This window comes from Pseudonaja textilis, chromosome 10 (genome assembly GCF_049901715.1).
Source record: "Pseudonaja textilis isolate UNSWEBS1 chromosome 10, rPseTex1.2, whole genome shotgun sequence".
Classification (NCBI taxonomy): Eukaryota; Metazoa; Chordata; class Lepidosauria; order Squamata; family Elapidae; genus Pseudonaja; species Pseudonaja textilis.
Window position 1 is genome coordinate 7,025,103 of NC_141999.1, and position 27,804 is coordinate 7,052,906.

Consider the following 27,804-nt stretch of genomic DNA (forward strand, 5'->3'; position numbering starts at 1 on the left):
TTTCATGTCAAACGAGAAAGAAGAAAACCCCAATCTTATTTTTAATGCAAAGTTGACGTCCGCTTCCTCTTTGAAAAAAAGTTGTTCATTTTCTACCCTATTTTTAATGTGTCCAAAAACTTCCTTTGGGTGGAGTCTCCTTATTGGAGGTGACACTGATATTCTTTAGCAAGCTACATCCATGTTTCTCAACCTCAGCTATTTTAAGAGATCTCGACTTCAACTCCCAGAATTCCCCAGCCAGCATGGAATTCTGGGAGTTGAAGTCCAGACCTCTTAAAGTGGCTAAGGTTGAGAAACACAGTTCTACATCTTTTGCGAGAATCTTTTGAATTTGAAGCCTCCTTGGCTTCTCACCCTTCCCAATCTGAAAGAGCCCTAAGGGAGGAATGGCTTCTTACATCTTCCCTTAGGACTGAACTGATGCATAAGAAGGCAAGGAGGCTGCAGAGCCCTAGAAAGAGCATTGGGCATTCAAGACAGAGAAGCCCTATTGGCTACCTTGTCATTAAATAGGCACAAGAGCATCACTCTCCATCAAGGGGAAATTCATCAACATTCTCTTTGGGGGGAAAAAAAAGTGAAAGCAGTTTCCCTTCCAGCAAATTGAATGAGAATGAGTAGTAGAAACATACGGGTTTTTCTGCCTGGCATGCTTAAACTTGTGATTCCGTGTAATTGCAGAATCCCACCTCAACATCTCCTGTCCTGGTTGTTGAAGATGAGAGAATATTGGATCTCCCTACTGCCCACCTCAATGGGCTGATCACATGTCATCCATTACAAGCTCTGTCTTTCTGAAAGGTACCCAGTGGCTGTTGCCTGGCAACCACAGGATACCTTGCTCCCCACCTCCCTGTTGTGATGTGTTGCTAGGCAACCGCCATGTATCTTGTTTGTTTATTCCAATTCATCCTGCTTTCCTATCAAAAAGGGAACACAAAGAATATTGATACCCTTCCTTACATCCCTAAAAACCAAGAAACTCTCAAAGTAGCAATGATAAGCAAACAAGTTGTCCCCGGTACAGCTTGGCCCCAGAGATTCCTCATAGAGCAAAAGGTCCTCAGGGATGGAGCCAAACTGGCTTGTGCAAGAGACTTCCAGATGTTTAGTGCCACCAGGGAAAAGGTCCTGCATTTCACCATCCCTCCTACTTTATGTGAGAACCATGTCAAGAAACAGAGCAACGGTTGTGTAAGATGGAAACTTTGGTGCCTCCCCCTTTATCAAGCAGTGGCTGGTATTTACCTAGGTCCTCCTCTTAACTCATAATTAATTTAAAAGACATTTGAGGCAGTCTTCTATAACTCAGTGCAGTTAACTCCTCGTCCAATAACTTTGAGGAGGAGTCATTCCAAATTTCAACTTGCCACTTTGATGTCATCGTGTACTTTCATCTCCTCCCTTTCTTTCGAAGAGTTCAAGATGATGTACATTGCTTTCTTTCCACTCTGTGACATAGCATAGAAAGACAAAGGCTAGCCAGATATCACCCTGTGACTTTCCTATCTGTATCAGGATGTAAAGCCTGGTCTCCAGGATGATCTGGTAGGTCAACTTCAGCATTGTACCATTTTCCTTACTGACTCAGAGCTAGCCAGGCTTAGGACTTGGATGGGAGGCTTAAGAAAATGTAAGTGTTGTAGACCAGACTAGAGAATCTAAAGAACATTCCACAAGAGGATATGGGATGGGAAATCATTTCCATATAGGTAACAAGAAAACAACAGAGTTGGGCCCATGAAGTCCATTGGAGTCACCCTCAATTCAAAGATGTCTTTACCTTCACCTACAATATTCTATCACTTCTAGCCATTGGCATCAGATTGAGTAAGGTTAACCAGTACACTTTTAATTCTATCTTTTGTTCCTGCACACCTTTTTCTCTTTGTGCTGGCTATGTTAATATAACATACCTATCTGCAGGTAGCAGAGCCATTATTTACATAATTACCTGGGTTCTTACAGTGCATTAAAGATCAAACTCTGTAGGCTGAGTTTCAGAAATGTGATTTATCAAGTTTTTGTTTTTAGTCTCCTATGTATAGAGAATAGGTGGGGGATGGATATTATCCAATATGTGTGTAAAACACTTAGGTATGATAGAACAAAGTGTGTGTTGCCCATTGTGTTTAAGGTGATCTCAGATGACCACTGCACTGTTACTTCAGTTGCAGACATGCAATATTTTTCAATCAAACCATATTATTATTCAGATATCTCATTTGTTGGATCTAACTGACAAATCACTTAAAATACTCTCTGGGCAGAAGTGCTACAAAAATTGATGGATAAAACTTTAGCAATGCACCTGGGAAAATGGCACCAGCAAAGAGACTCGCAGATTATTTCCACTTCAGATCTCATTTCTTTTGAAGTGACTTGGTTCCAATACTGCATCTTCCCCCCAGGATTCCCAAAATATTAGCTAAGAATTCTGGGAAGTATAACCCAACATAGTTGGAGAATGCTGCTTTATTGGAACCAAAAAGAAATCCAGACATTTGACAAGTTCCTGTTGTAATTCACTTATTTCCACCACCACCACCACCACCCCTTCTGGATGTAAAGTAGTGTTGTGGTTAGCCAGCAGCAGGTGCAGATGGCTGAGGAGAGTGATGACTCTGATGAGGAACCAGGACCATCAGGGAGTGGACTGCTGCCTTCAGGGATTGTGAGGGATGGCATCAGTGAGGAGGAGGTTCCTGAGGAGCCTGTGCCAAGTGCACGTGAGCACAGGATGATTCATAGAAGAGAACATCTGGAGCAGCACAGGCGACTCAGGAGTAAGGATGCAATGTAATGGCTCCTCCCTCCAGGGAATATAAGCCTAGTTTCAAAAGGTTTTTGCTTTTGCAGAAAGCAAAAATGTTCTAAGGACTCAGCATTGTGTGTGGAGACTCCAGCTTATCTGAAGAATTCTGTCAAGGCTTTTCTGGTTGGACTAATTAGCTGCAAGCCATCTTTTATCTACAAAGAAGTTATTTGTAGATTAAAGCTGAGAAGGTTTGAGTTGCTGCATTTGTTTGAGATTTTCTTGCTGGAAACAGGGTTGGGTCAGAACAAGCAGCCATTCTCAGCACATTCAGAATAGAATACAGTAACTTTATTGTCACTTTGAATGTACACTAATCAGCGTGCATACATTTCATGTTAACGCTGTGCCAAAATTTGCCTTCAGTTTCTTGTAAGTTTTCTTCTCCTATGATCAAGCTTCTGGTTTGCCACTTTGTACTCAAAGTTGATCGCTTCTTGGGGGCATTTCTGAGCATTTAATTAGATTTTCTGGGTTCAGAAACACTGCTCAATTGAACCAGTTGGCCCTTGGATTAGACCAGAGGCAAGACTGGGAAGTTGAAAAATATTCTGGAAGAAACCACTTCCACACTGAAGAACCATCAACATCTCCGCTGAAGAGTTCAGGATCCAAAAGAACTTTTCTTTTTGTGTGTGTGTGTGTGACTTGTTGCAGCTGGTACAGGTAGCTACTCCCGGTGTTGCAATTTCCTATTAGACATATTTCCAGCATTCTGTAGCCTCCACTTCCCATTTTGAAAAGGCTCCATGGGAGAAGTTGCCTTGTCCTGGTCTTCCATTGGTGTTAAACTAAGAAAGCTGGAGAAATGATTCCCCAATACAATGGAAAACAGGGCATTCAGACTCATTCCTTGGCCCCCATCACTCCTCAATAGATGCAACACATTACCCTTTATCTACATCAAGCTTTCTCCTGCCCGTTCAGGATTGTGCCAGAAGCACCGTCTTTTTCAGTAGAGTGAATGAGAACCTGAACAAATAACAGTAGACCTTTAGCACTAGTTCCTACTAGAACTGTTCTTTCTGTGCTTCTCCCTTGTCTTTGTACAAAGCTGATGACTGTTTTCACACAATTTGCTAGTTTTTTGTCTCTGTGCACCATAACACAACATATGAACTGAGACTATTGGGTTATATTTTGGAATTCCCAACCAATGCATTAATTCACACCAGGTTAAGTATAATGGGAGGTATTGGCAGCTCAGTGATTAAGGTGCTGGGCTTGTCAGATGGAAAGCTGGCAGCCAAGGTTTGAGACCCTAGCACCACACAACAGAGTGAGTTCCCATTCCTGTTCCTGCCAACCTAGCACTTCAAAAGAATGCAAATGTGAGTAGTTAGATAGGCACCACTTTGAGTAGGAAGGTGACATCTTGCTGGTTACATGACCACAGAAATGTCTTCAGGCAATGCGAGCTCAGTGGCCTTGAAATGAAGATGAGTGCCACCCCCTCATAGTTGGCAATTACTAGCAGAGTAAACTACTCAGGGACTCTTAACTTTTTAAGTATGATGTGTAAATAAAAACATGGTGTTCTTGAATTTATCTGCTGATAGCCTTCTGTCCCCTTTTCTTCATTTCTAGCCCTCTGCTTGCCTTTCTCCCTTTCTCCCCTTAACCAGTCCTTTGCTTCTGGCATCCGCAAAGGTCTCAAGTCAGAAGAAGAAGCTGCAGGCAGCTCAGCTCCAACCGTGGGGTCATGTTCCTGAATCCTTCTGGTGTTGTAAATTCAGCGGTCCAAGAAAACGTATCCATCACAATTCCTATCCTATGGAAGCACAGCCCTGCCATTTCCAATTGAGCTTCCAAGTGATAGGAAATCCGAATGTGGCATTGCCTGAGGCTCACCTCTGGCCAGCCAAGTCCATCCTATTGCAGTGTCTCTCTTCTGTGCTCTCTGCTGCTCTTATTACAAAAGGAAAAATCAACTTATCCCTGTTCCTCCTTGCCTTTAGAACCATGGCATCATAGACCAAGGAAGGGGCTCCAAAGGCCATCAAGTCCAACCTCTGCTCAATGTAGAGATTTGAATGAAGGCATCTAAAAAGATAGTTGTCCAGCTCCTACCTGAATCCATCCAATAATTCTTCACCCCAGCATTGATTCCATTATTACACACACACACACACACACACCCCCTCTGTAGGATTCAGACAGGATTCAGTCCTTCTCTGAGATCACAGTAGCTCAACCAATGGGGATCTGTAACATGAAGTATTGATCCATGGCTGCTAGCAGCTCTGACCTCCCAAGAAAATTTGGGAAAATTTGTCCACCACCCTCCAACACTGATTCTATGGGGTGGATTCCTTTGGCTTGGGAGAGAGAGCAAAGTTTGGGGTCAGTCATTTCCCAAACCAGCAATCCTGGAGGGTCCCCCTACCTGGGGGATGGAAGATGCTGGCTTGTTGGACCACAGTTAAATACCCCATCGTGCATTGTCGGATGGTTCCCGTTGGGGGGCTTTATTTCTTCTTCTGCGGGACCCTTCAAACTCAAAGGCCGTTTTAACCCCACCGTTTCATTTGGTTCCAAACTGGCCCAGCTGTCTCTCAGAGGGATGGGGCGGGGGAAGGAGGCACGTGGGTTGCAGATTTTCTCCCGATCATTGGCCGCCGGTTCCCCGCGAGCGAGGGCCCTGCTCGGCCGGGCTGAGCTGAGCTGAGCCGCGGCTGAGTCCTGGGGAGCACCGGCTGCCGCCTCCTCCTCGTCCTCCTCCTCCTCCTCCGGCTTCCCCCTCAGCCTCAATCGGCGGCTTCCCGCCTCTGTTCTTCTTAGTCCCGCTTATCCCGAAAGGCCCCGTCCTCCACCCCATTCAGCTGCTTCGGGGCGTGGGGGTGGGGGGTGGGGGGTGGAGAGCAAAGCAGGCAGGCAGCGAAGCGGAGAGCCCAAAGCTCAGCGGCGGCTCCCCGCCCCCTTGCAAACCTCTCTCTCTCTCTCTCTCTTCTGCTTTCTCTCGGCTTCCCATCCCGGTTCCCCGCCGTTCCCAATCCTTTTCCTGCGCTCGCTTCCTCCTTGCTCTCGCTTCAGGCCCTCCGCCGAGAGTTGGGTGGCCCGCGGCTGGGTTCCCCTTGCAGAGAAGAGAAGAGAAGAAGACGGAGACCAGGACGAAGGCTGGCTGGTCCAAGTTCCAGGAACCAGGCTTAGGTGGGCAAGCCAGAGACGACGTGAAGCCCTGGCGGGGGTGGGCGGGGGGGCGGAGGCGGTTTGCAACTAAGGCTGGAGTCCTCGCCCCCTTTCTGCCCAGGGAAAGTAGCAGAGAAACGAACTGCCAATCAGAAAAAGAAGGAGACCCCCACCCCGCCCTCTCTGCCCAGTTCCTGGGAAATCCACCTCCGCATTTTTGCTCTGTCTCCTCCCCCTCCCCTCCTTCCTCTCTTCCCTCCCTCTAGCTGCCCCCCCCCCGGCCATCTCCTCCTTTTCTCTCATTTTCTCGGCGTCTCTGTAAGTAAAGAAACCTCAACCCTCCCCTTCTTTACTCTTCACCCCTGGATCTGCAGTGCAGGGCTGGAAAGAGAGGGGGGGAAAGCTTTGGAAAGATTGTGCCCACGCCTTCTCCCCCTCCCCACCCCGTCCTTCCCCTCCTTCCCTTGAAGCCCTTTGCCTTCTAGACCCCAGACCAGCCAAGAACCAGTGCCATCCCCGACCTCTCTCCCCGCCGACGTGCGCTCGGGGAAAGGCAACCGGCGCTCGGAAGGAGAGGCGAGACCACCTTTCGGGGATTTAAAGGCTGGGAGGATATGGTCGGCTGTTCTGGATGCCTCGGACAAAGGTAAGAGGAAGCGTGTGTGCGCTTTTATTTCTTTATTTATTGGTTTCACTGGGTCAGAAGACGTGGCTGAGATGTCTGGCTTTGTTTCAAGGCAGAAAGCGAAGCTGACGGTTGGAAAGATCAGACTTGCTGTGCGGGTTTTCCGATCAACAGTTAGTTGTTGCCACCTCGTTTGCCTTCTGGCATTACCTACCTGGGGTCCAAGGGCCAGGCAGGGAGAGGCGTGAGAGTGGTCTCTCTGTGTGTGTGTGTCTATGGATGTGTGAGCATGTGTGTGTGAAAGAGAGCGAGCACTGCTTGCTCTGTGCCAAATTCTCCCCACGTTGCACTACGGCTCCCAGCTCCACGCCTGCCACTCTAAATCTGCCATGTGGTAGCTCGGTGCTACTTACCTGCAGCGTTCCCACGTTGACCGTGTTGGTGGTTTTTCCTTCTTCCACCCGGCCAAATTTACCGCGGAATTCCGCAGGGTTGTAGCCGCCTTGAAGTCTCGTTCCGTCGGCAGAAGTGCGAGAGGAGCTGTCCCTTCTCTGTGGTGCTGAATCTTTCCAGGTTACGTTCCTCGCCAGCAAAAACTGCTGCCATTGGTGAGAGCCTAGCTAGCGGGTGCCCGTGTTAAAAATTTGTCAAGAGCGAGGCAGGTTGTTCAGTGGCCCCTTGGTAACAGAGAAGGGGTTCAAGCTGTATCCCTCCCTTTCACTTCTTTCTGTTGGAAATATTTTGACAAATAGGATGACACCCAAAGGGCGAGCCGCACTTTTCAGTCAGGTTATCATACCGAAGCTGGATTTTTTTTTTCCTGCCTTATTCGTATCTACCTTTCCCAGGTGAATGTTTCTTCAACTGGCCACTCGGGCTGAAGAAGGGGGAAAGGAGAATCTCATAACCCTTGAGGTTGAGACAATGGCAGGGGGTAAAAGTCTTGTTTCAGCTCTTTGCAAGGGGGGGGAGGGGTTTCAGGAGAATTGACAGCTTGGTGGCAGCTGGTGACTTGTCACAAAGCAATAAATGTGTGGATCAACCTGTGGGCGTGCATGTGTATGTATGGGGCTTCCAGAATCAGTAGGTGTCTCTCTTTGAACTTCTCAGGGGGTTCATGAAAATGGCTCCATCTCCTCCCCCAGGGAATGGGGAACATGTGGCTAAGGAATTCATCCAGCTTTGGTCTCCCATCCATGGAGAGGAAGTGATCAGATAGGTTGACAGTACATCTTTAATCTATGAGAAGCTGTTGGGTTGGAGGAAAGCAGCAGAAGGCACTTCAAATAAAGTTTGCCATGGGATACAGCCATTTGTTCCAGGAATTGGATTGGGTGTTCTTTGGAATGGCCATCCAAGTATGCTCCAGATGTGCTGAGATCACAAAGCTTGGTTTGGAGTTCTGAGAGTCACAATCCTGGATTAGGTTTGGAAGGTAAAGAGAAGAACATGTCCCAAGAAGTTCCACTGAGATCTTTTAAATTAAAAGTTACAATGGTGGTTTACAAAATGATGAATGGTGTAAAGGAGATTGATGTCAAACTTTGTTGTTCTTGACTGATGTCACTATCTCCCATCTGAAACTCTGCTAGAAATTCTGGATGGACAAAAGAAAGGAATGCTGTATCCTATATAAATCTGGATTCCCCTGCCACAATTATGTGGTATGAGTCTTTGGCTTAGAGGGTTTTACAAGGGGATTGAACTGATTCAAAGCACAAAGTTATCTCTGGATACTCAGCAAGGGTGCAACATGCAATTCTCAGATTTAAGGACAGTCTGTCTTTGAATATCAGTTACTGTGGAGGAGTATGGTAATGGTAAGAAACAGACGGTGGTGTTGGATTAATTAGAAGGGTCTAGCTGGGGTGGGGGAAGATGGATTTCTTAACAGTACCATTGATTCATTAATTAAATTTATATCTGCTCCTTTCCTGTAGGATCTAAATACCCCATACTACCATATTCTTTCCTCCAATCATCCTTGCACAACAACCATGTGAGGAGTCTGGGCTGTGAGACAATAGAGACCCAAAATCACCAATTAATTTCCAAGATAGACTTGATCCTGGGTCTCACTCAGTCTTGCTCTAACACTATAAATACTACACCACACTTTACTAACTACACATAAAGCTGAGTTCCTACCACAAGATGCCCAATCCCATTTTTATGGGCTAAACCCAGCTTTATTCTTCTCACGTTCACAATTAGCCCTTATTCCCAGAAGTTATTCTAGCTTCTCTTACTTGATAATCCTATCATTCAAGTGCTGAGCATCTAGCCAAATGTTAGCAGCCTTTCCCTAATCTTCCGTAGCAGTTCCTATCCTCCCCAGTAAGCAAGCTCAAATGCTGGGATTTGTAGCCCATCCTTCTGGACTTAGCTGCTTCAGAACCTTGAGAAAGGTTAAGCTGCAATAGAAAGAGGAAGGGAAAAGTTTTTTTTCTGAAGATATAGTTGGTCTGCAGTGACTTAATCGTCTGGTTCTTAACAGGCTCTTAAGTGAAAGTGGGGGCACTTTGCCTGTGGACATGTGTGTTAACGAAAGTACCTATTTCTTTTAAATTTTCCATATAGGCATGTGTGTAAAAGGAAGTGTCCACTTACTGGTTGGCTTATGACAGAGCATCTCATGGTAGAGTAGACAATATTGTTTGTGGGAAGGTGTTAAAGAAGTGAATATGGTGACTGGGAAGCACCATCCCCTTTCATATGTTCCGCACATGTTTTGATTACATGGTTGCAATTGCTTTGATTTGCTTTGGATTTTTTTTGTTTTACCCCCTTTATTCCTATACACCAGGGGTGTCAAACTGGCAGCCCACAGGCCAGATGCATCACACACAATCCATGCCCATCCCAGGTCCACAAATGGAGAAAACGTCCCGTGATGACAACATGACGCGGTGAGTTTGACACCCGTGCTATACACAGAGATCAGAGATGGGAAACTTGAGACCCCGAGCCTGGAAATTCTTCTTTCGAGGATCCTGTGGTCACTATCAGTGAAAATGTTTGATAGAGTTTCTTGCCGTTTTGAGATAGGAAACCCTTAAAAACTGCAAGTTGTCCAATTGGGTTAGTTAAATTTAAGAAGGCAAAAAAGCCCACCTCAAAACTCTTCCCCAAGGAAAAATTAGCCCCGCTCAAACAGTTTGACTTCTAGTAGACTTTTCAGGCTCCCTCAAACTCCAAAACATTGCCCTGTTCTCCCAGGGACATAAAATTAGATGTGGCTATGGATGCTACCAAGTCCAGCTCTCTGCTTGTTGTAGGACTTCTGATTAAAACACCTCCACCAAATCTCTCCAGTCAAAAGTTTAGCGAATCCAGTGAAGGATGCTTACCATCTTTGATCATGGTCCCCAAAGTTACCCTTCTCATACTATTAAGAAAATGGAAGCTTCCGATGAAGGCTGACTTTATTAGATGATTTTCAGCACCAGATTGTTGACATGTGTTGACGTCTCCTCAAACACCCCCCTCCCTGCATGGCATATATGCTGGATGCCCAGCAGATTCTGATACACTGGCAACCTACCAGTAAGTTAGTATTAAGATTGCTTAACCTGCAGAAATGTCTCTCTTGGTGCCAGGTTCCATGAACTCTCTTTTGCATCTCATCTCTGTTTCCAATGGCATCATTCTTGGGCTCAAGGGAAGACATTAATGCTCCTATTATTCCTCACAACAGAAATCAAACAATCCTCATACCATTGAGAAAAAGTCAACTAAATGTTTTATCAGATTTTCATGTTGCTACTCCACATTCCAACAATTTGGTCTTCATATGCCATAATTAACTTACTTGATGCCACCCAGATCCCATCAGGGCAACTGACAATGGCTCGTGGTTAGAGTGGGTGAAGATTGTAGTCCACAGCATCAAGAAGGCACCAGATTTGTCTTCCCATTATGAGAGTACAGGAAAGCCGCTGTCCACTCAGTAGGCTTAATTTAAGAAGAGCATTATCTCAGTTTCTGGATCTATATAATGCATAATATAAGTGTTAGAAAATGACCGTATGGACTGGATTCACATAAACCATGGAGACCTGAGTGGAAACAAAGTTCATCAAAGAGATGATGTAGAAAAAAAGCTACTCCATCTACAACAAACCCTTATGTGACACAACCACCAAATGCTTCAAAGGTGGTGATGAATTAGCACTGTGTGTTCTCTATGTTTAGAACTTTTCCATCTATCCAGGGATATCTGTGCATGAGTTGAATACAAAAAAGGGGCTTTGACTTTATGGTTGTAACTGTCATCTTGACACTTTTGACTCACACACATACACATGCATCTGAAATTTTCCTAGCTGAAAATGTCTAATGGGGAAGTTTCTTGATTTCTTCCATGGGGATAGAATACTTAATGAAAGCAAGGTATTGACATATACCCTTTGGCCATCATAATGCTAAATAAGTCAAGAGCAACTCCTTTGAGGATTTATCCAATGTTCTCTTCTCTTTCAAAAGATATTTCAAAGTCAACTTCTCTTTCATCTGATTTATTAAGAGATACAAGATCATTTTTCTGCGTTCTGTAAGATGGTGGTACATTTTTGGACGTGCACCAATTGAATGCACCCACTCAAATGGCAGAGGGAAGGTTTGAAAGGGAAGGGAAGAAAGAGTTAGAAACTCATGGTAAGTCTAGTGCTATTTTCTGAAAACTCCAGTCAAAGAATAAGTGGGCTTAGGTGTTCTTTGAAGACAAATGAAATGTTCCAAAGTTTGTCATTCTTCCATCCCAATGAACATTTCTTGTTTAGAAAGAACCTCAACTGAGCTGGTGTAGTGGCCTAGAGGCACTAAGTCTTGGAACTTCCAATTTTCTATGCCACCTTTGATATGGAGACAATATTCTTGGCCTACCACGCAGGGACAGAGCAAAGAAGAGAGTAAAAGAACAGCTTCTGAAGTGTTTCAAAGGGCTCCGAAGCATGAGGTGTCTGTGTTTGCCTTCCCTTTTGTGCAGAGCTGATTAATCTTGCTGGTGGGATAAAGCCATAAAGGCCAGGCACTAGATTCAGGGAGAGAAAAGAAGGAAGAAGTTTTGCATATGTTTCTCTTTTCAGAAGAAATTTGGTTAGGCAACTCTGGAGCAGGAAACACGCAGATCAGTGAGGAGAGTTGGGCAGCCCTGCCTTTAAAAGAGGGTCCCCAATTAAACCATTTATCAGATTGTTTCTCTTCATATGGGCCACTGATGGTCTGGTGCTGTGTAGAATAACAATAGGAAAAAATTCTTGTGCCAGTTATGGTCAAAATACAGTATCTGTGGGGTTGGATGTATATCAGACGAGAGATAAATCAGACGAGAGAATGAAAAGAACAAAGTCCAGATCTGCTCAAATAAAGAGGGGCATCTCCCCATCTTTATTCCAAATCAGATGCCTTTTAATTGATGGTGCCACTACTCTGAAATATACTCATAAGATATTAAATGTTCTCTCTCTTTCTCTGTCTTGTTGGAGACCTCAAAAGGGAGTAGAAGATCACCAACATTTAAATGGCCATCAAAGGGACCACAACTTGGATCCATTACATCTGCTGATTTCATAGACCCCAACCATGCGGTTTTACCTTGTATCCAGGGTGTCCGGAAATGCTGGCCTTCCTCTTCTTCCAGAAAATCTGGTCAATAGCTTAATCAACAGATTTGGCATTTTCTAGTGATTCCCCATCCAATTTCTCACTATTCCCAATCCTGCTTAGCTTCTGAACCGAGATAAGGTCAGCCAGATGCTGCCACTGACATATTCTCATCATCAAGCCTCTTCATCAATTCTCTTACCCTTTGACATGACATGCTAGAAGGAAGAATTCTTGATCCTCTTAAATCCCACATAGCATAGAGAAACAACCCAGGGATGATTTTCTTTTTATTAAAAAAAATATGTTCAGAGATGCCCTTTATTACTGTTTGATACATTTTAGCATTAGGCCTTGCCCTGAACATAGATTCCAGGCATAAATGTTATCTTGGCATAGATGCAGAGGAGAAAAATGAGAAGTTATCAGCCAAATTATCAGAGATTCTAATTCCAAGAATGCTAGTAAAAGTAATTTATTGGTCTAGCTGATTTGTTCCTTTTGCTGATCCCAGCAAACTGTCTAAGATAAAATCTTTTTTTATTTTTTAACATCTCTGCAGTTTTTCTAGCCCTATTAATGGGTGAATATTTTGTCCAGAACTGGCTTCAGCTCCAAAGGAGGCGCTCAGTCCATCCCCAGACAGACACCTTACAAAATTAACGCCCAGCTATCTGTCCCTGGGCAGAATTTTGGTCCCAAGTGTGATCATAAGTCAAGGACTACCTTTAATAAAAGATAAAGAATACCACTTCTGGAAGTCCACACTTCTTAAACTTGCCAAGTTTGAGAAACACTTTGGGTTTTCCAGGATTGTGTCAATGGTTGCCTGATAATTAAGAATCTTGGAAGGATCAGAACAGGTCAGTGGAATTAGGGGACAACTTGGAAAAGAATTTCTCAAATAAAAGTGCCTTCTGGGGATTTCTTAAAGCATTGATTTAGGCCAGGGATCCCCAAGCCATGGCCCGGTACTGGGCTGCAGCCCTTTTGGAACTGGGCTGTACAAGTGGTGCACAAACATGTGAGTGTGCACAGCTCCACTTCTGCAAGCAGCAGATCCATGCACTCAACTGCTGTTTGGGCAGAACCATCTGCTCTTCATCTTCCACTGCCACTGCTGCCAGTCTGCAAAACCAGAAAGGTTGGGGACCTCTGCCTTAAGCCTTATGATCCTGAGCAGAGGTGGTATTCAGCAGGTTCTGTCCAGTTCTGGAGAACCAGTAGCAGAAATTTTGAGTAGTTCAGAGAACCAGCAAATCCCACCTCTGACTGGAGATATCCTTTCCCTGCCATGCCCACATCCACAGAACCGGTAGTAAAAAAATTTGAATCCCACCACTGATCCTGAGTCTCAGAGGAAGATTTCTCCATAAAGGCACAGACACTATTCAACAGAGAGCCCCCCACACACTCCCACCCCACCCCCAATTTAGCGGGACTGGCTAGCAACATTTTGAAGCAAAGGATTCTGATCTACCATCCAAATGTGCTGGGAGCTCTTGAATCTCAAATGCCATTATGCATTATGTTTCTCAACTTGGCAACTTTAAGTAGTGGGAACTTCAACTCCCAGAATTCCCCAGATAGGTTTGTGGGAAGTGAAGTCCAGGCTTCTTAAAGTGGCCAAACTTGAAATGCTTCCTATGCTGGACGCATCACCAAAAGCTAAATGAAGAAATTACTACTAATAATAAAGTTTAAAACTTTTTAAACACACAGATAGTTAAATCAGGCTAGACCAGGGGTCTCCAATATCTAGGCAGCGGCCCACTAGTGGGCCGTGAGGCATTCAGAAATAGGCAGTGGAAGCAGCAGGCAAGCAAATGAACACATGTGAGTAGTGGATGAGTGTGTGTGCATGATCTATTTGCACAAGCAATGGGCATGCATACCCGCCACTCGCACAAATGGAGCTGTACGCATTGTGGCTTGCCCACCGCTCACAGGCAACCATCTCCTCTCCTTCCCCCCACCGGTCCACACAAGCCAGAAAAGTTGGGAACTCTGGTCTAAACAATGACAAAAACAATGGCACCATTGAAACGAGTCATGGGTGTCGGTGGGGGAAGGATCAAAAAAGGCAACATGGTGTTGATGATGGTCATCAAAGCCCCACTTATTTTAGATCTGTTGGTGGAGGGAAAAGGAAAGTCTCATGAAGCTAAGCGGCAAGGTAGGAATTAAAAGTGATGAATGTTTTAATTTGCACTTGGCTCCTGGGTGAAAATTACTCTGTCTGATTCCTTTTTTGAATATTCATCTAGAGCTTCAGAGCTGTGTTGGAGTAGGGGAGAAAGGTTGTTTACAACACTACAAAAGAATCTCTTTGTGCAGTAATCAAGGGCAGGTAACTTAATGTCTCTGGGCGCCGGGATAGCCACCAGCATTTCTGTGGTCAGCTGACTGTTCTTTGTGGATAGCTTCAATTAAAATAAAATTAAATGGGAAGCTGCCAAGCCGTCAAACACCAGCTGTTAGCCACATCGTTACGCACAAAAATGAAAACATAGGATTTTATTATACAACTAGACAAGCATTTGAGTATGTATGGACAGCACCTAAAAGTTGGCCTCTGGAATAGCCTATACATAATTGTCAAAGGTGGACATAATTTTTTTCTAGCTCCCATAAAAGAAGACGCATTTCAACACTATACGTTTCATGAGTCCAACATCACATTTAGGCAGAGCGTTTAAGTTAATGGGATTCCATTATAACAATTCCCAGATTATAATGACATGGCACTAGCCTTGCACCCAAGAAAGGAGGGAAAAATCAGCTAAGAACTCCACTTCTGACATTTGGAAACCTTTGAATTGAGAAATAATACTGAGAGAGGCCCAATGGAGCAACATCTCAACTGAGTACAAGAATGCCTCTGGACCTCACATAGACCCCGAGAGGCTTTCCCAGAAAATAACAATAAGGTTGGAGTGGAAACCATAACTGAATGACTGGCTTAGAAATGTACAGCAATCTAAATTTAAAAATGTAAGAATAGAATTAATCTCAAATTGATGCTAAACTGACCTTGTAGGGGTCTTATTTTCCTTTGGCTATTGTCATTGTTAGTTCTTTTTCTCTTTTATATTTAGTGTATTTCAATAACTCTAATGTAGGTAGGATTTTTTTTCCAGATTGTGCTGATTGTGCTAGTATATTGGGTCGTAGGTGTTTTGTCGTATCTCACTAGTATCACCTTCTGTTAAATGGAAACTTTACCCCTGACAAGTGATCTTATTATAATTATTATTGGGTTGTTACATAGTCAGCCAGATATTCAGACTGTATTTGGAGCTGGGATAGGCAGATGTGGATATTTGATGATATTAATGGTATGGTTGCTAGATATACGCTGTTCGAATAAGGATTCAGTTCATTATGATCAACAGAACCATTATTGTTAGCCATAGTATTGTTTATGCGCGTGTTGCTAGGAGCAGGGATGTGCAGGGTAAAGCTGTGAAGGCATCAGCACAAGAGCTGACAACCTGGGTTCTGGACTTGACTGTGACAGGTCAGTTCCATTACTTCAGCTCCTGCCCACCTAACCGTTTGAAAGCATGCAAATGTGAATAGCTAAATAGGTACCACTTTGGTGGGAAGGTAACAGCATTCTGTCTACCTCATAATGCAGTCATACTAGCCCCCTGACCATGGAAGTGTCTTTGGACAATGCTGGCTCCCTCAGCTAAGAAATGGAGATGAACCCCTCTCCCTAGAGTTGGACATGACTGGACAGGGGGAACCTTTACCTTTACCTGATGTATAGTGTTGCTTATTTTGCCAACCCCCACAACCTGAAAAACCCACACTTCCTAATACCTTGTCAGGAAGAATGTGGACAACTTTAACGTACAGAACATACTGCTTCACATTTTGACAGTGCAATCCGGAAATGCTTTAGGCCAGTGTTTTTCACACATGGCAACTTTAAGATGTGTTGACTGGCTGGGGTGTAGGGTTGAAACCACACAACTTAAAGTTGCTAAGTTTGGGAAATACTCCTTTAGGCCTCTGCAAATCTAGTCCTGGGGTGCTGTGAGTTCTCTCTCTAAATCCCTGCGCACCGAAAGTTGCTTTCTTCCCTTTCTTCTTCCTGCTGCTCTCTAGCAGATTTGCCCAAGCCAAGCCAAGCACCCAAGCCATGGGAACATCTCCTGTGTGACTTATCTAGCAAAACTTTCTGTGCCACTTTGCTGATGAGCTGTTTTTCATTTCCCCCACTCAGCTGCTATAGACGGCTTCTATTGTTTCTCCCAAAAGCAAAGATATTATTAATTCCTCAGCACATGCAAAACACTTGCATGAGCAACAAATAGCATTTTTCAAAGGCATAACGATATCAACCCGCTCAGATGTGTGGGCCACGGCAAGACAAAAGGATCTCTCCAGCCATCCCAGCAATGGGATGAATTGGAGGCTGATTAAAAAAAAACAAAAACACCAGGATGAGGTCTTTGGGTCCACATTTGCCATGGAGGACGTGTAGAAAGTGGAAGGAGTGAAACAAAGTGACTGATTTCATTAGGCACCATACAAAGTTTGCATTGGGGGGAAGAGGTTGGAAAGAGGCCAACCATTCTAGATGCAGCTCTAATTAACCTTCACAGAGTCCAACCATCGGTCCTAAATCTGTAAATGATACAAATGTGTTTCTATTGTTTTGTCAGCATTCTGTCCTTTTGTCATATAGCAATGCTGTTGCTGCTGTTTTACTGCAGAGCTTCAGAAATAAACCAAGCACGTGGTAATGGTAATTGGGCCACGGGTTGGCTGTCTTGGGCAAGACTCAGAAACTAGAAAAGGACCCAGCAGCCCATCTGCCACTACCAAGACTTCAGTCTTTTTCCCCCTTTCGGTGCAGTCTAGTTTCATCTTCCTATACATCAGGTGGCCCCCCAAAAAAGGAGGGAAGGGGAATGAAGTGTACTATTAAGACTCTTTCAGAAATCCTCAACCAATAGTCATTTCAAAATGACACAGTTGGGCAATGAAGGAGAATATCAATGCTTATTCTGTTCAATGTTTAGTATGTTGATGTCATGGGAACTTGAAGTATGCTTTAGGGCACTCTAGTACAGGTAGTATTTGACTTATAACCATTCATTCTGTCACTGAAGTTAAAACAGCACTGAAAAAAAGTGACTTATGGCTGTTTTTCATGGACTTATGACAACTGCAGCATCCCCATAGTCATGTGATCAAAATTCAGATGGTTGGTAACTGGTTCATATGTATTTATTTATTTTTCAAAAAAGTTTTTTATTTTATATATATAATAATTCCATTCCATTTCAACTAAGTGTCGACTAGGTACATATTTTGTGTACTTACAATTATAGTGAATCTTTTCTTACCAATATAATAATCACATTTAATAATCACATTTTCTTATACATCTTATTGTCAGGATTCCAGTACTTAATCCCATTTAAATCATGAGTCTTGGGCCAAACTTCCAAAAATTCAAAAGGATTTATTGGGAGTTAAAAGGTCCGGCATTGCCTGAGTGTAGCTGACTCTGAGACATATCATTCATTGTCACCCTTGACCCTGGTTTTCCCCTCACCCCCTGGGTGTATCATAATTCATATTCTCCAATGGGATATATCCATAGCCAAGACTCATCAATCATGCTCTTCCAGCAGAAGCCTCGGTCACCTAGAAACTATCTTTGAAAACATTTATGGAATGCAGTTTTGGTTTGCAAGCTACTGCACTCCCTTTCTGTTGGCAACTCTAAAAGACCGTAGAAATATTTTATGACACTTATGTAATATATCTGTTTTTTAACAATCTTATCTTATTGCCTTATATATTCATCTAATTCATTTTAATTTGTTTTAATTTCTAACCATTGATAAAATAAATCCCATACCATATAATATTCAATTTCTTCTTTTTCTTTAAGTACCAATGTTAATCTATTCATTTCTGCACATTCAAATATTTTCTCAATTACTTTTCTCTCTATCGGTATCTTACCACTTTTCCAATTTTGAGCAAATACAATTCTAACTGCTGTTAATACATGTATGATTAAATATGTTTTTTCTTTGCTATAACCTTCAAGTACTATTCCTAATAAAAATATTTAAGGTATGTGTTGTTTGATTATTTTTTTCAATCATGTGTGTATTTTTGACCAATATCTTTTAGCTTCTATTCAAGTCCACCATATATGGTAATATGTTCCCAGTGTTTGATGACACTTCTAGCATTGGGCTGATTTATCTTTAAACATTTTAGCTAATTTTGCAGGTGCACAGTGCCATATATAAAACATCTTATACAAATTATCTTTATATTCTGTCAATATTGTTAATTTATAGTTTCTGTCCCATAGTTTCTGCCATTTATCTAATTCTATGGCATATCCAAAGTTTTTTGCCCATGCTATCATTGTTTCTTTAATTTGTTCTTCTTCTAATTTAACACCTAATAAATAACAATATAATCTTTTAATCAGCTTATCTTCTGTTCCTGTAAATATTTTGTCCAGTTCTGTCAACTCCTTATTAATCCCTTTGACTTTAATATCATTTTCATACCTTGATTGTATTTGTGTTTATGAATACCAATGCATTTCTAATCCTTGCTCATTCAATTCTTGTTTTGTTTTGTGCTCACCCTTTTCATTTAAAATATCTATATATCTGGCAATAATTCCCATTTTGCAAACATTTGGGTGTATACGTGCTTCCATTGTTGACAACCAGACTGCTGTCTTCATATAATATTGTTCTCTAATTCTTTTCCATACACATAACAATGAATTTCTGACCATATGCCTTTGAAAAAAAACTATGTACATTGCTATTCCCATACCACAAAAACACATGCCAGCCCATTTGCAAATCATGCCCTTCCAACGTTAATAACCTTTTATTCCTCAATGTTATCCATTCTTTCATCCAAGTTAATGCTATGGCCTGATAATATATTTCCCAATTGGGTAACACAAATCCTCCTCTAGTTCAAGCATCCTGTAACATTTTTACATTAATTCTTGCTTTCTTCCCTTGCCATATACTGTATATTTCCATACTATTTTATTGATATCTTCAAAATATTTTTTTCCAATTTTATCGGAATTGTTTGAAATGAGTACAGCACTTTGGATGTTCATCTTAATTGCTGCAATTCTTCCTGTTAATGATAACTGCATATTACCCCATTTTTCTAACTCTGTCTTAATTTGTTGTTTAAGTTTATAATAATCTTCTTTAATTGTTCCACAACTTGCAGTCAACTGAATTACTAAGTATTTAACTTTCTTTACTATCTGAATATCTATACTCTCTGTCAGTTCTTTTTTTGTTTCTCTGTTACCAATGTCTTAGTTTTCCCTTTGTTTATTTTCAATCCCGCCATTTTCCCATAATCCTCTATTTTATTTATCAACTTGGGTCCTGTTCCTAGAGGTTCTTCTACTATAAAAACCAGATCATCTGCAAATGCCTGTAATTTATACTCCTCTTTTCTTACTTCCATCCCTTTATCTCCTTTTATCTAACTTCTAAAGTTAATACAAACAACAATGGCGATAAATGACACCCTTGCCTTGTTCCTTTCTCAATATAAGGTTTTCCATCAATTCTCCATTAACCATTATATTTGCATATTGTTTATAATATATTGTCTTGAACATGTTGATAAATCTTTCCCCAAACTCCATTTCTTCCATGTGTGTCAGCATAAATTGCCAGTTCACATTGTCAAAGGTCTTCACTGGTTCATATTTATGACAGTTGCAGTGTCCCATGGTCATGTGATCACTTTTTGTGACCTTCAGAGAAGCACAGTCAATGGGGAAGCCAGATTCACTTAACAACCATGCTATTAACTTAACCGCTGCAGTGATTCACTTAAGAACCTTGTCAAGAAAAGTCATAAAATGCAGCAAAACTCACTTAACAACTGCCTTGCTTAACAACAGAAATTTTGGGGTCAATTGTGGTTGCAACTTGAGGACTACCTGTATGCTGGAGTTGTTGTGAGGCCAAACCATCCTTTGATCCTTCCATAGTGTAGAGAATTTCGGATGGGGGACATATTGAGGTCAAAATGATCCACACACTATGCTAAACCTCAAAGGAACCTACCAAGGTTAGAGTGATGTGGAAATGTCATTATAGTCTTGCAACAAACATAGTTAGAGAGCTGGATGAAGACAGCCATTATGTTATTTTATCTGAATCCTAGGATTTGAGAGGCAGTTTACACTTGCAAACATTTCAATCAAAAGATAGAGCATCTTCATCACAAGACATGATTCAATGCTCTCACAATGATATTGATAATGTGAATTGCTTGGTTTTGGCTTAGCACATCATATGAATTTAGTCAACTATAGCTTATTCAGAAGGATATGTTCAAACAAATAATATTTTAAGGTAATTTGTGAAGCTGTAACAGCATTTCTTGGAGATCTGAGGGTGTAAGTTTAGTGTCTGCAGGAAACTAGCACTCATCTGATCAAATCAACCTATCAAAATCTCACCCAAAATTGCCTTAATCAATGATTTCTATTTAATGCTATGGTTATTCATTCAGCCATCTTTATAATCTGTAAGCCACCTTGAGTCAGTGTTGTGACTCGGTGGTTTGAGCCTGCTCTGTTAGAGGACACAGACTTGGAGAATGAGGAAGAGGAGGATTTGGCTGTGAGGTTTGAGCCTGCTTTGTTAGAGGATTTGGAATTGCCTTCCTCCCCAGGACTTTCCTCTTCGGCAAGACCTTCCTCCCTGGTTGTGCCTCAGGTGTCGGCAGATAACCAGGAGGGCGTATCAGAGCCTCTGACTGAGGAATGTTGGTTTGATGCGAGGCAAAGACGCAGGCAAAACCGTGAGATGCAATGCAGAAAGAAAGGACAAATGAGAGAATGAGATGAAGGACTGACACACCCCACAGGGAATAAAAGCGGGTGTGTTAGCTCTGGGTTCTTGTTCGGGACAACGAGTTATTTAGTGAGAGAAGCTTCAGAATTATCCTGTGTGTGGTGACAGCTTGTGATTTATGTTCCTGCTTTCTTATCGGACTTGGCAGACAGCTTGCGTGAGACTGCCAAGAATGTTATCAGCTTAAGGAATTTAACCCTGTAATTACCGGACTTGCCTGTTTATTTGTGTTTCAGTTGGAAATTTGGACTAATTACTTTGTTTGTACTGGTGAGACATAACAAGTCACCATGTGCGAATTCCCTAGATAAATAAATTCCAGACAGGGACTCAAAAATAACCTCTCAAGTCACCCAGTTCTATGGTACCATTTGTATGAGACACCGTACCATTATTCAGGATATGAACTTCTTATGAGAAAACTGTATTCGGATTTATTTTAGTAACTATGTTCTTAATTATTTTTAGACTCCATTACGCCAATTGTTTTTCGCTTATACATATCTACATATATATATAGAAGAAAGTAATACTTATTTTATTCAGTACAATATTTCTATCTGGCCTTAGGGCTGTAATAAATTTGATTTGATTTGGTTCTTAATCATCGGTCACTATAATGTTTCAACGTAGCTTTGCTGCAAGAGCCATGGAGCTAAATCTAAGTCTGAATGGCATTAGCAGGTAGTCATTTTAACTTCCCATAATGCTACTGGTGTTACTCCAGTGCATTGTGGGAAATTTAAATCCCCTTCTTCTTTAATCACTTCCAGTAATTTCCCCGAGTGGAAATTTGTTGGGCTGCTGCTCTGCTGGACTCTGAAGCCCAACAACAAAATTTTGAAAGAGCAGGCATATGGAGATGCTTCCTTTACTTCACAAGATTTTGATGGCCTCCTGAGGTATTACCACAATTGAGCCCCAAATTTCTATTACTGAGTAGACCGTTATTAAATAAATTTAACCCCATTTATGACCTTTCTTGCCACAGTTGTGAAGTGAATCGGTGCAGCCGTTAAGCTAGTAACACGGTTGTTAAGTGAATCTGGCTTCCCTATTGACTTTGCTTGTCAGAAGGTTGCAAAAGTGATCCCATGATCCCAAGACATCATAAATATGCATCCAAATTTTGATTGTGTGACCATGGGGATTCTGCAATAGTCATATGCCACTTTTTTCAGTATGGCTGTAACTTTGAATGGTCACTAAATGAGCCTTTATAAATCAAGGGCTACCTATATTTCATAAGAAGCTACAAAAAGAAATAAGTCAGAGGACTTTTTATCAATGTCTGAATTGATTTAATTTTGATTAAAGTAGCAAAGCTTCATGGATATATTGAAATGGAGGTACTAGCTGACTTATAGTTATGTAAGCCAAAGCTGAAAGTCCTTATTAGAAAGAAAAATGTACTTTTTGTTTTAATCCCCAGTTACAGAACTACAGTGAAATCCAAAGAGGCTCCAAACTGAATAATTGCAATAAGTAGGTGGCTGTGTCTCTGATTAGTATTTGTTCACACTGATGAAAAGCAGCTTCCATTGATTAATTAATTAAGGCATGTGTTGATTAATCTACCAGTTACATTGATGAGACAGAATGCATTATTGACATGCACTTTGACTTACAGAGTATAGATAGCTATATTTCAATGTCTTGAAAAGCCATGCAGAGTTGATGAGAAATCTCTACTTCTTTGGCAATAATTCCTACCCTGAACTATTACCCCAGCAATGAATTACATAGAATCATGGAGCAGGAAGGGACCTGAGATCTCTTCTAGTGTAACCTCCTGCTTAAGGCAGGAGATCTTATGGCATCCTGGACAAATGGAAACAATCTTTCTGTGAAAATCTCCAGTGATGGAGCCCCACAATTCCAAGTGGCAAGTTGGTCCATTGATTAATTGTTCTCACTGTCAGGAAATTTCTCCTTAATTCCAGGTGAAAGGAAATTCCAGTGAAATGGGTCTATAGTTCTACGTAGCTTTACATTTTTAACTTTATAGTGTTTGATTTTTAAAAAAGCAAATGTATTTTATCTTGCAAAGAAATGGAGTTGCATGCAATTATTTTTTTAAAAAAAAGACCAGCACAAATACAGAATTCATAAGTGTTGTCATAAGAAAAGTTTAGAAAATAAAACACAGAAGTGTGGAAAATAGCTTGGAAATTATGTTATAAAATAAAAGAAGCCCAAAAATGTTGAGTGTGCTACTTCAAAGATTTTTTTTCTTTGTTTCTTGAAAGGATGAAAAAAAAAAATCACGATGAATAGCAGTATCAACAATCCATTGCTGTAAATTAGGCATAGTGTTGTATTATGGTTCATTGAACAGTCAGCCAGATGTTTAGACTGGATTTGGTATTTTCGAGCCCTTCCCAAGGATCAGGGATAGGCAGATGTGGGTGCTTGATGGAGTTAGAGGTACTGTTGCAGGATGTAAGCTGTTCCCAGTAACGCTGCCTTTTGGAATTGACTGGTGGCAAATTTGTCAATGCCGATGGTGTCCAAATGGTGGTCCAGGTGTTTGGGGGTTGCACCCAAGGTGCCTATGACTATTGGCACCACCTTTGCTTTCTTTTGTCACTGTTGTTCTGTTTCTATTTGCAGGTTTTTGTATTTTGTTATCTTCTCCAGTTCTTTCTCTTCTATTCTGTTGTCTCCAAATACTGCCACAATCCAGATTTTTTTTGTCTTTCTCATCAACAATGAGACTTGTTAAGTCTGGGGTGTTAGGTGCCAGGTGCCTGTCTGTTTAAAGTCTAAAGTCCATGAGCATTTTAGCTTACAAATCCCTGTCCCACTTGTGATTGTAATTCAAGGACTACCTGCAACCCCATTCCTGTCACCTCAATAACTCTTACAAAAAGGGAACTTGGGCAGATTTGCGCATGGAAAAGAATCACCCTCGATTTTAGGGAGAACCAACAAGTCAGAAATTAGACGGCAGTGCAAAATCATTGGCAAAGAAGTATAGAAGGGGCTGGAAGCTACATTCAAAATGTCCTGGTTGCAGATAACCCAGTTACGGTTTGCCCCATTAAGCTGACTTTTTTCTCTTTCAATTGTACTCATTGTGTCAATTCATATGCAAGTTGGAGAGTGTGCATGTGATCGCATGCATATTTGATATACATTTCTGTCATTGCTGAGAAACAAAGAGAATAAGAGCATAATAAAAGAATATATCATCGGATGCGAAAAGAAAGAAAGAGAAAGGAAAAGGGCTCCGTGCAACATTAATATTCAATTAATTAAAACTTATTGTTAAATTTAGACCACATGGAAATATATTGCTCATCTTCGCATTTTTAGAATATGTGCTTTGTTCTTTCTTTTTTACTAATGATGTTTAATATGAATGGTCTCTCTTGATATTAGTCTGATGGCCCTTTCATGAAAAATTCTGAGTCACTTCCTACAGATTCTCACAGAAACTGGACTGGGCTGTGTGCATGCTTATAATGGGACTGGACTGCCTTAAAGAGTAAACAACCTGGGCTCGCAAAGTAAAATGTTCCTAGACCTTTCCCCCTAGAAGTAAGGTCCTTCTGATTATCTAGAAGTGTGTAAAGCCCTGGCTTTGCCAATTAGCCTTGGGGTCTAGAAGTATGATGCGTTCTGCGGTCATGGGGATGGTTGCAGTGGTGGGATTCAAAAATTTTTTACTACCGGTTCTGTGGACGTGACTTGGTGGGCATGGCAGGGGAAGGATACTGAAAAATCCCCATTCCCTCCCCACTCCAGGGGGAAGGTTACTGCAAAATCACATTCCCTCCCCACCCCACTTACCTGCTTTCCAGCTCTGTTCTCCTGTACAGGGCAACAAAAGAAGACCCAGCCGATCAGCTGGGACTCGGGGAGCAGAAAATAAATGGGGGCGGGGCCAGTGAGAGGTGGTATTTGCCAGTTCTCCGAACTACTCAAAATTTCTGCTACTGGTTCTCCAGAACTGTCAGAACCTGCTGAATACCACCTCTGGATGGCCTGAGGATGCTCCAGCTGCCTTGTTAACCTCCTCGCCTTTTGGATTTTTAACTTGGTTGCCATTTTTATTTTATCCTGTTTGTTTCTATTCTCTGCTTTTCTTCATGTATTTATATGAATGGTTTTATTCCATTGTTGTAAACTGCCCAGAATCACTTAAGTGAGGTGGGTAGTGTATAAACACATTTTTTAAAAAATCAATGAAATAAATAAATAGTGAAGAAATTTCACAAAGGCAGAAATGTGGGATATCACGGGAAACAGCTGAAGCCTCGCTTTCTACCTACTTACTTATTCAAATGAAATTTCAGGCTTTCAGTGAATATGGGATTCTGCCACAACCACTCCTCCTCCTCCTCCTTCTTCCTCTCTGTCTTTCTCATTCTTTCTCTTTCCAAAAATATTTTCCTTCTTGTTCCTTTCTCTTCCTGATCTATTGCCATATTGTTCAGATTATAACCAGGTTGAAATCAACATGAGTTTTCCAACACTCCAACAATCAATATTGACTCAGCATATGCTGAGCCGGTCTTGTAAATGTGTCAGATGTCAACATATGTCAAGATTGTAACACCCACCAGATCTTCTCACACTTGCTTCCCATTTGGTTTCCTCTCCTAATCACCAGCGTGCTGCACGGCTGTCAGTAAACGAGTTAAAAGAATGCAAAGTATCTTTCCGGTTGATTGGAAAACAGTTGGAATTTGCTCACTAGCCCTCCTCCATATGGGACAGGCTTCCCTTGTCATTTTCACAAACAAATTGGATAATCAAATCAGGATTTCAGGGCACTCTTGAAAAATGGCCCAAGGCTTCCCAGAATTAATTCTTATAAAATAGGGCTCTCAAGTTTAATACATGCAAAACTGGGATCAAGCAAAAAGTAGCAGGACACAATTGACATGAACATGAAGCTGAACCTAATTGCTGTCTTTGATCCCAAGAAATGGTTCCTTCAATGCTTGTCTCAGAGTGATTGATTACCATGGGCAATTTCTGGATGCCTGACACCTGCACGAGGAGGAGGAGGAGGAGGAGGAGGAGGAGGAGGAGGAGGAGGAGGAGGAGGAGAAGTCAAGTTCACTAGCAGGTGGCTAGAATGTCTGAATGACCACCAAACTCATAATTTTAAATCCCGGGGACCACTAATATGAATTTTGACTGACAGTGGCTTGCTGACATTGGTGGGAATGTGAGAGAGAGAGAGATCTAATCTAATCTCCCTCCCTCCCTCTCTCTCTCACTCACTCACACACACACACACACACACAGAGGCAAGGGTGGGATTCAAAGTTCTTAACAACTGGTTCTGTGGGTGTGGCACAATCTGTGCGTGTGGCTTGCTGGTCATGTGACTGGCTGGGCATGGCTTGTTTGTAAATATTATAAATATTTATATAAATATTGATTTTTTTTTTATTAAAAAGAGCAACTTTTACCCAAAATCAGGCAAAGCAGTCAGGCAGATTGGGTTGCTCACAGAATCACAGATTCATTCAGAGATGTGTGAGATCAGCTACCTGATCCTGTCACATAAAATTTGCTTGCAAGCAAACTCACAAAATTAACTCACAACATGACTTCCGGTTTGGGCTTCTTCAGTGACAGACCAAAATCGCACTTGTCCGCGGTTTTGATCCATGCTCACCGCTGGAGCGCCACGAGCCGCCTGGATTTGGGGCTGAAGCCACCCTGTAGAGGTGGTGAAGAAAGGGGAGCCGTCAGTGAGGTTAAGGAGAGCCACATATCTCCTTCTCGGCTGGCCATTACTCCCTTTCCCAAAGACGGTTGCAGCAGTGGTCAGAAATGTCCACCTCAAAGAAGAACCCGACCGGACAAGATTGTCCAGGAGGAAGTTTAAAGGAGAAAGTTTGACTGACTGGATTGAATAGAGAACATCTATTTAAGGTACCTGGAACCTGAATTTTAAAGACTAATACTATTCCTAAAAAAGATTTTAAGCTGCAAAAGAGAAAGGGAAAGGAAACAGAATTGGCTTTTTTCCCTCTAACATCGACAGTTTTAATTGACTTGGAACATTAAGAAGAGATTCGAATAAAAAATTGATACTAATCCACTTTGACATTAATAGGCTATTTCTAGCTGAAAATAAAGTGTCAGGGATAAAGATTCTTGGATAATTTAAAAACTTTATTTAAAAAAGAAAGAAAGAAAGCAGCAGAGGGAAAAAGGAAAAAAGAGGGTGGAATCTGGAAAATGGAGACCACTTGGAACTTTAAAAAAAATGATAGTGGAATTTTAACAAGGCTTGCAAAAGATACATTGTAGCTGAACCTTTGTTACGAGAGAACAAAGCCCCTAGAAAGAGAAAATGAGAAAAGAAGCAAGAAACAGTTTTGGATTATTGGATGATTCCTGGAACTTTGGATGGAGGTTCCTAATGAAATAAAATAAAATCAATTGGGGGTTGTTTAAAATTTTTTAAAAATGGCATCACTCTTTGAAGAGTTAAAAATGAGAACAAAAAGAAGAAGCACAAGATGGAAGCTGATCTTTTGGCTTCATATTTCAATTTTTAGAAATGGAGATCTTGAACTATGAAAAACAACAAGAAATGCTGGCAGAACAAGAAGGGCGGGACAACGAAGAAGCCATCTTCAATGACCAAGCAATTTTAAGTGGGGTAAAAAAGGGAAAGGGGGGAAAGGGAGTTAAAAATTTAAGTACTGAAGCAACAACCAAAAAAAGAGTAGTTTGAAAAGTAATCATAA

General features: G+C 41.7%; 1 protein-coding gene across 4 annotated transcripts in view; it reads left to right on the forward strand.

Moving 5' to 3' along the window:
- Positions 1–5,888: 5,888 nt before the first annotated feature.
- Positions 5,889–27,804, forward strand: part of DLGAP3 (DLG associated protein 3) — a 234,576-nt gene continuing 212,660 nt past the window's right edge. For all 4 annotated transcript variants that reach the window (XM_087939578.1, XM_087939579.1, XM_087939580.1 and 1 more), the window contains exon 1: positions 5,889–6,593. The gene's annotated coding sequence lies outside the window, so the exon portion shown is untranslated. The remainder of the gene's footprint in view (positions 6,594–27,804) is intronic.